Genomic DNA, 8,821 nt, shown 5'->3' with positions numbered 1-8,821 from the left:
GCGGCTCTGAACAATGTAATCGCTCCCTGTCCTTTTCGTACTGTATGGGAATTTAGGGAGGATTGGTTAATTTAGGCTGATAACCAGTGTTCCCTGAAATTCCAAATATTATTAATGTTATCATTATGGGTGGTCATGCTTTCTTACTTCTAATGAAGCCAAGCATAAAGCTGAAGCTCAGATAAAGAGACACCTGGCATTTGTATTCTTTAATATTTACAATAGTCTAATGATTACCATTGCAGACTCTTGCAAAGTGTTCACCTGCCCTGAGGGATGGAATGACTTGGCAGGATATCTGCATTACAATTGGAATATTGTTCCTGCTGGGAGAGGACTTGAGAGAATATTTTTACTTTTCAACAGTTCCTGCTGTGCCTTGGCATTTACAGTCCATCTGGACTAACACCTTCAGCAGTTTCTTCTCTACCTAGCAGACTCTTAGCCAGCAGTGTGACAAGCACATTAGTTCATCACCAAGCTGTGAGTAGCATCGTTGATTAGTTTTTATCATTCACTGCTTTTAGTGTGTCACAGAGAACTTTGCAACTTCCTTTACAGGTGGGGAAACTGAGTCACGGAGAGAACAGATGCCGGCACTTGTTATCTGTTAAGGAGGGTGGAAGATGTAAGACTGAGATCCTGGCTGGCTGACCTCTGGCTGGCAGACCCATCCTCTGTATTCCTACCTATTCCTGAAAATTTGAGGCATGAAGGCATGATTGTCACCCTCTGCTCACCTCTTCTGCCTGGCTTGCTAATCCAGTCTCCTGGAAGGTATTTTTGAATCACTTGCTCTGTCCAGAACCTCTTACCAATTTACACAAACTCATTTGTACTTAAAATTAAAACTTCCTAGGAAAGCCAGAACAGCCAGGCTTTCCCAAAGTATGTGCTGATGAATGGTCCAGGTGCCAAAATACATCTGTATTCCTCACAGGTGGGTTTCTTAAAGCAAAAACAGGGTTTCCTCTTGCTTCCAAAGATCTTATTAGAATTTGGTACCAAGTAGCCCATCATGACTACTGGATTGCAGCTGTTTCTCCAACATAACCAGTGAGGGTGCAAAGACAGGGGCTGCAGGGAAAGTGGGAAAGAAGAAAGTTTAGACCCATGACTTGCATGGCTTCCAGGAGTACTATCTCACACATGCTATTCAGAGAGCTGCCTGATTAAACCAGGGGCTCATTCCCTGTGAGCAGTCAAGTAGAAAAACAACACTGGCAGCACTGGCCTAACGCATTAACCAGGAATTGCTTCAAGATGTGAGCTCTTATTGCCCTCTGCTGACAGTTTGCCATAAAGTGCCATCACTTTCAAAATGAAGTATTTTCTGCCACAGCGCAGACAAGGATATCTGAGGATCTATAGTAAACTGAAGGAACCTCCCTCAGACAGAGATTTTTGGGGTTTATTGCTTGATTTTTTTATGTCTTTCTCACTGCTGTAACTTAGATGCTACATATCAATTATCCCTCATCAAAGATGAGTCTGGCCCAAGCTGCTGTGAAAGGCACTGTGTGTACAGTGAGAATCATTTTTACGCTGGAGAGCTTGCGGTCTACAGAGGCAAGACAGATAAAGGATAGTGAAAAAAAAAATATAGGTTTTACATATAGGTTCCCGGGATACTTAAAGATCTAGCTGAGCCCACAAAAAGGCAGCTCTATTACCCTGCTTGGAAGCTGTAGTCAGATGAATTCAAAGCAGAAATAAGCCACAAGATCTGACTTCAAGGAGAATGGATCACATTGTTGGCATCTTATTTTCTTTTTTCTTTTTTTTTTCTTCACAAGGTTAGATAATTCCTTAGCTCAACCAAGGTTGCAATTCACTCAAATGCCAAATTGGGATAAGCAGGCCAAGAAGCAATGACCTATGATAAACAGGAGGTTGGACTAGACAGTCACATTTCTTTTTCTGCCTCTATCAGCTTGCCCAAGGTCACACTGGAGTTCTCCGAGAAAGGCAGGAAGTGAATCCAGTTGTTTGGGGTTTTTTTGTCCAGACCTTTAAATCTTTTTTGCTCTTATTTACATTTCAGAGTTATCTAACAAATGGCTTATAAGAATGTATTTAAATACTAAGTGATGAAGGGGACAGAAAGGTCCAGAACATTTTAACATGTTTTTTTAGCCTATGAACTGCTACTGAGCAGGACTCTTGCTGTCCTGCTACCAGGACTTTTGCTGCAGTAAATTTACTGCTTGGATTTTGCTAGTTTGATAGCTGTGAGTGCTGAATAAATTGATGTTGCAATTCAACCATCCAGTGCCCCATAAAGATTTCAGGTTGTCCATGGAAATATGCCTGGATTGTCTGCTCTGAATAAATGCTCACATGGAAAAAGACTAAAAGCTTACAGAAATGTCCACAGACAGCAAACAAAAAGGACTGTTACCTTCGACAACTTCCATTTTACCATGGTAAGTACCAAATGTTTTTTTCACAGGCTATCCAAAAGAATAAAAGTCTACTCTTGCTGCAAGACAAATACTATTACCCAACTCAAGCAATAGATGCTTCTGATTTCAGCGATTAAGACCAGTTTCCAAGCCCAGCTACAGGGAGGAGACATCAAAATGTAAATTCATGAAGTGTAGTAATGTCACTGTATGAAGTAGGTTATAGCAACAGTAATAGCAACAATAATAATAAGTAATAATATTGATAATTAATAATGACCTCAGGCCAATCAGTAAGGGGCTGATTGTCCTTGTGTGAATATTCTCGCTGGTCCCAATGAAAAAGGGGTAAACTAGGTCAGTTTTCCAGTACTCTGTGTGGGTGCTCGGGGGAGCACCTCCCTATTTCTCCTGCAGGGCCTTCTTTCATTACTCTCTCATTACCCTGCTCGTTCACCTGTTACATCTCTTTCTTTACAGGTTTTGCATTAAAACCTGATGCTTTCCCCCACTCCACTATTTGTGGCAGTGTTACCAGTTGTTAAACTGTGATGTGTGGTATTTTGTAAAGCTTTCCAGATTTGTGTACTTATAAGAATCTCAGTAATTATTAAAAGAAGTTAAACCTCTAAAGAAGGAGAGAACAAAAAACAGAAAAATAGTTTTGACTTCACACTAAGGATTCAAAACCAAAAAAAAAGCAAGAAAAAGCACACTCATTTAGAAATGTTTTTAATCTAATCTAGTGAGGTTTTGAGAGGCAAGGGAGACTAACTCAGAAGTATTGGCCATGTCTATGTTTACACGATATCCTAACACTCAGAATAGAGCCTTCTGTCATACCATTAACTCCCTTAAACAACAGATGAGAAAGTTTTAATGGCAGGAAGAGTATATTTCATTAAACAGGCACGAAAATGAAAATATTCACACTTAGACTGATGACCACATTAGGAGAATGACTTCATGTGTTCATTTGCTTTCTCCTTTCTCCCATGTTCTATATACATTTTAGGAATTCTTCAGTTTTTCTTTTCAGAATATCACTTGCTGTCTACACTGAGAATGATTTTGGGCTAGGAAGTGAAGAAGACCAGAGCAGGTATATATCACAGTACCCTTGATGTCGACAGGGCAGAGTTGACAGGGAAAACATCGCTCATCTTTCCAAAAATGATTTCATCCCCTGTAATTGTTTATAGGAGGACAGGTCTGGAACAAAACCTGAGCACCACTTCGGAAGATCTAACGCCTTCTCTGTCATCAGCAGCTGAGGCATCCTGAATGTCAACATTCTCTTATTGCAGTTAATTTGTCCTTAAAAACTCCTGCAGAAAGCAGACTGCGGTTGGAGCTTCCGCTCTCTTAGACATGACCCATTACATCAGACCCCACTGACATATGGCTCGAATGGGCCATGCTGCAGATGTTGCCATCCAGACCTGTTCTGCCTTTCCAGAAGGTGACTTTCCTTCAGCAGTTGGTGGGTGAGATCAATACCTCTATCCGTATTAAGCCCAACAGGTTAATGTGCACTGCTATGAAAGTTTAAAGAGTTGGTTGTGTTTTTATCTAGGCTACAGGAATGTTTTTTATTTTGAGTTAACTCCACAGTGTTATAAGTTTTGGTTTCAGTAGGCTGAAAACACTGTCCTGCCTAAGGAGGGAAAATTAAAGTTTCTTGTATTAACTAGCGATGAACAACCATCATGAATCAAACCCATGAATCTGGCTTAAATTTTAGTACTACAAATTTGATTTGTTATTTAATCATCTGGTTTTATTTTTAATTTTTTTCTCTATAACAAACAATCAATAAAATACACAATAACCCTGTGATGCTCCCCTTATCATGACTCCAGGATACAAATATTTAAAATAAGTATTAATGTTTTAGAAGTCATATCATGAAAATTACTACAGTTGGCCACATCAAAGGTTAATGAATGGTTTTGCCCTTTCCAGATAAACAAGGGTATTAGAGGTACAGTTCTACTATTTTCTTTTTATAAAAGCTATGGATTTGACAAAAATAATTCCTAATATTGACAAAAAGCAGCTAGGAAATGGTACAACGTACAATGGAGAGCAAGAAAGGTATAGCTCTGATTTTTTCCCTCCTTTGTGAGTATAATATGGGGATGCGTTAGTGGCTAAATTCAGAATTAGTACAATCGTGGTGCAATACTAGTGAAATCAAGACAAATGAATCCTACTCACTGCAGTATGAGATTTGCCCTATAGCTTTAGGTCTTCATGGAAATTTAACCATTTGTCTATTCTCCTTATTGCTTAGAGAAGGCAGCCAGCATTTCCATGAGATTATTTAAATGTAGAATTATTAGAAAATTTTGCAGCTACAGAGATAGATGGGTTTTACATAAAAGCTCTGCTCTTTGTACCAACTCAATGTGATATTGAGCAAGATAATGGTCAGAAAGAACATTGCCAGGCTCCTAATGAGAAACTGTTGACAGTAAAATTACCCCAACATTCATCAAAAAGCCAATAAATGTCAAGCATGGGGCCTTTGATGCAGTAGCTCATAATTCCTGTTCAGAAGCCTTTGCAGTCTCTTCAGGGCATGCAATCATCCTGCATTTCTGCTGATTTTACTAAAAACTTTGCTGCTGAAGAAGTACAAGGAGCAGGTGTCGGCATTCTGGATGTCACTGTTACAGTGCCACTGGCTGACCGTGAGACCTCAGCACATTTGGCCTCAATTTCCCCGTCTGCAACACACGAATGACAAGATAGGAATTGCCCAAAGGCAACTCTGTGAAGGACACGGTGTTATCATCCAAATGCTCAAAAATCATGAGCTAGATAGTAAAAACTACAGTGCTGACTTTTGCTAAAAAGTTAGTCATGTTTTTTTAATGTTAGCTAAGTCTAGCTTTTTGTGCCTTTGTTGTATGTATTTTCAAGCTCTCTTCTGCACAGCTACGGGTGATTGCTTCAAACCAACGTGAAAATAATTCTTACCCAGTCTGCTGAATTCTGGGTTGGGTGACCTTAAAAAAAGCACATTAAGTTTATATAAAAGCTTATGTAAAGTCCCATTCTGTTCTTCTGCTCTGTGGAACATAGAGTGGGTATAAATACCCTGCCTGTCACCCGAGTCCTGTGTTTAATTCTGTCTTCAGCATATATCCCCTACATGATGTGGCGAGGCAGACTGTTGCCTGGTCCATGAATTAAGAACAACCTTATACTCAGTGTTAACTCCAGCTATCGCTACACCCCGGCTTGTTTGTTTGCCTTGTTATGAGAGGAGCCTGAAGTTATATTACAAGTGATGATATGATCATATCCTCCAGATTTTGCCTACGTATCTTTTCTAAAATTTCCAGGTAAAGGCTCAAAGCCATTCTTCTAAGGCTTCTGTGGACTCTGAGGTCAGTGGCTGGATAGTTCATTATATTCATACTGGTAATTCCTTGCTTGCATTTTCTTGACCAGTTTCCATTCCAGCTGTTCCAGTGTATATGAATAGAAAATGTGTCCCTGTCTGTCATCTGCGGTGATAAGCTGCATCCTAGAGGCTGTACATGTAGATGTACTGAGTTTCCAGAGAAGGCTGAGTGTATGCCACATGCTATTAGCGCCACTTGAAACTAGGCTAATTACCTGGCAGGCATTGCTGCAGAGCAGATTCTTTATTAAAAATGAACGGGGTGACAAGGGAGGGACTCCTTGCTATTTTGGGACAAACACTCTCCTCAGGCAGCAGCTAGCCATAGCAGTAGGGCTCCCAGTCTATTACTTGGTTCGCTGTTTCTTGGCTGTAGAACTTAATTAACAATTCTGGAACCGGTCTGTTTCCCAGGTGTCACCTGTAAATCTGTTAAATTAAACAATAAAGGCAGATGTGGGTAAAAATAAAAATCTGACACAAGTCAGAAATTAAAAATTACGTTCCTTTGTCAATCCACAGGGTCCAGTGCAGGAATGTTCTAAAACCTTATGAAGCTTTTCTGTCTAGTGGGTCAAACAAGAGGGAAATGTTCCTGTGGATGCCACCATTTTTTGGAACTGGTGATTACTAATAATTACATAATAACTTTAGTGCATGAAATAGTACAAACAAATACTGCGATAACTGAGTTAAAACATACTTACAAACATTTTTTCCCTTCAAGATCTGAAAGTATACCACAAACATTTGTCATACCTGTGAATTAGACTGAAAAAGACCAGGAGCCCAGAAGAGCAGTGTTCTTAAGGATCTGAACTCAGTCGTCCAGAACTCTGTGCTTCCTCAACTTCCACGGATTTGAACTGTAAAGCAGCCCGAGACATTGTGTGTTTGGTCTTTTACAGGGAAAGCCAAGGATAAGGTAACACTCCTACCCTCTACCTATCACATAAACAACCAGAACACCATTTTTGGTAGTTAATTTCCCCTCCCATCACCATTTTGTCTTGCTAAGGTATGCCCGTTCTTAACTTCCATTAACGTTAGTCTGCTCATTGCGAATAACAGTAAGGATACCTATATGTCTGTATAATATTAGTCTTATGAGGCCATTCAGATTCAATTAATTCATGTACAGCAATAAGATGACCAGAATATTATTTCATTACAGTATAACTACTTCAAATGAAGTAATTACTATTTTAAAAAGCAGATTTTTTTTGTTCTTCAGAAATTATAACCATCTTGTGTAGATGGCAATCAATTGCAGAAGGAGAATTTCTAAATATGAGAAAGAATGTGCTCATCTAAACTATTGCTCATGTTTTAAGATGGCCAGTGAACCCATTTTATTACTGCAGTTAGTTGGAAAGAGCACTATTCTGCAAAAATCAGATAATGTACTTATTTCTAAAAGCCTGGAACAAAAGAGATTTGCTGAGTAGTTGCAAGATAGCCATTAAATATAAATATTTTTTTAAACAATTTACTCTTTCGTAATGCTTTTAGAGCAGCATGTGGGAACAGAGTCTAAGTGCAACATCTTGCTGCATGAGAAAGGACATGATGGAGGTTATTGGGCTCCAGACTTAACCCTTCTATCTCTTAACTGTTCCTAACAGTTCCTAACTTATATAAGCTATGTGAGTTTACATAAAACCTACCCTTCTCTCCTAGTGGTAACAATAAAAATTTATATTTTTAAAACAACTATTCCAAATGATCCACATTTTTCACTTTCTTATAGAAACAAACTACTTGTAATGGTGAATTCAAGTTTAAGTTTCCATTCCTCAAATTAAAAATAGCAGTAGAACTGGGAATTGCTTTATTTTCATCCCGAGTATGCACTGTAGATGGAAAAGGGAATTGCTTTGTAGGGCTGTATAGGTATAAATGGTACAAATATTTATATTGCTGGTTTGAATTAAAATGTGTAGGCCAGATAGAAAGAAAAGAGGATGATTTTTGCTCCAAACTACCCAGGTCTTGATCCAGTATAAGGAATAACATAAATTAATTCTGTTACTCAGGAAGCAAAATGTCATTCAACCCCTTGATCGCAGCAGCGCACCTGACAGAGGAGAGCCCCTTGTTACTACACAGAAGGCAGACTGACTGAACCATGAAACCACTTGTCATAACTGGGGGACAACAACAAGGCGGACACTACCAACAACAGCATTTTCAATTTGTCCCTCATGTTTAGGTCATTCTTAAGTAGACCTGCAGCAACTGCACTGCACAGCACTTGGCCTGGGCTTCCTCTGCCTCCATACAGCATCTTCACAGCCCAAAGACGAAAGCGCTGACTTTTCATTGCAGCCGTTTTTCAGTTCAACGTGCCCAAAATAACAAGCAGGCCTGCCAACAGGGTGTTTTTTAGCATGATGCAGAGGATGCTCAGGAGTGTTAGGCAAGGCCCATGGGGACAGTATCAGGGCATTCTGAAGGGCAGAGTGAGCCAAAGCTCATGTGGACTCATCCACACTGCCTAGGAGTACTGGATCCCTGGAGAGAACTGTCCCAGGACTTTACTGGGTATCTGATTCACTCCAGAGAAGAACCGAGGATGAACTATCACTCATACAGACAGGGAACCAAGGACAGGGAAGCAAACATACCTTAAAAACCTCCATCTTGATTCATGATACTTCTGCATTTGGAGTTTTAGTAGCTGTAGGTACAATTCATCTGATCAAATTTAAGACATTTAAGTCTGAGCTAGGCACTTCAGGCTACTTTTACAGTCAACAAAGGAAAAGACGGCCCATCCATAGTGATGCACCTGGTCTTTCTTAGATGCCTGTTTAAGGAGGAAATGGATGAGCCTTCAAGAACTGGCTATGTGGAACTTCATAAATAATGTCTTTGCTGAGAGGCTATCCCATGTATTGATACCAAAGCTCATATCATTCAATATCATCATCACCCTCAGCAAATTTCCAGATGATGTGAAACTGGGGGAACAGCTGACACATGGAATGGCCTGGCTTCA

This window comes from Pterocles gutturalis, unplaced genomic scaffold (assembly GCF_000699245.1).
Source record: "Pterocles gutturalis isolate BGI_N339 unplaced genomic scaffold, ASM69924v1 scaffold33382, whole genome shotgun sequence".
Taxonomy (NCBI): domain Eukaryota; kingdom Metazoa; phylum Chordata; class Aves; order Pterocliformes; family Pteroclidae; genus Pterocles; species Pterocles gutturalis.
This window is presented reverse-complemented; position numbering follows the sequence as displayed.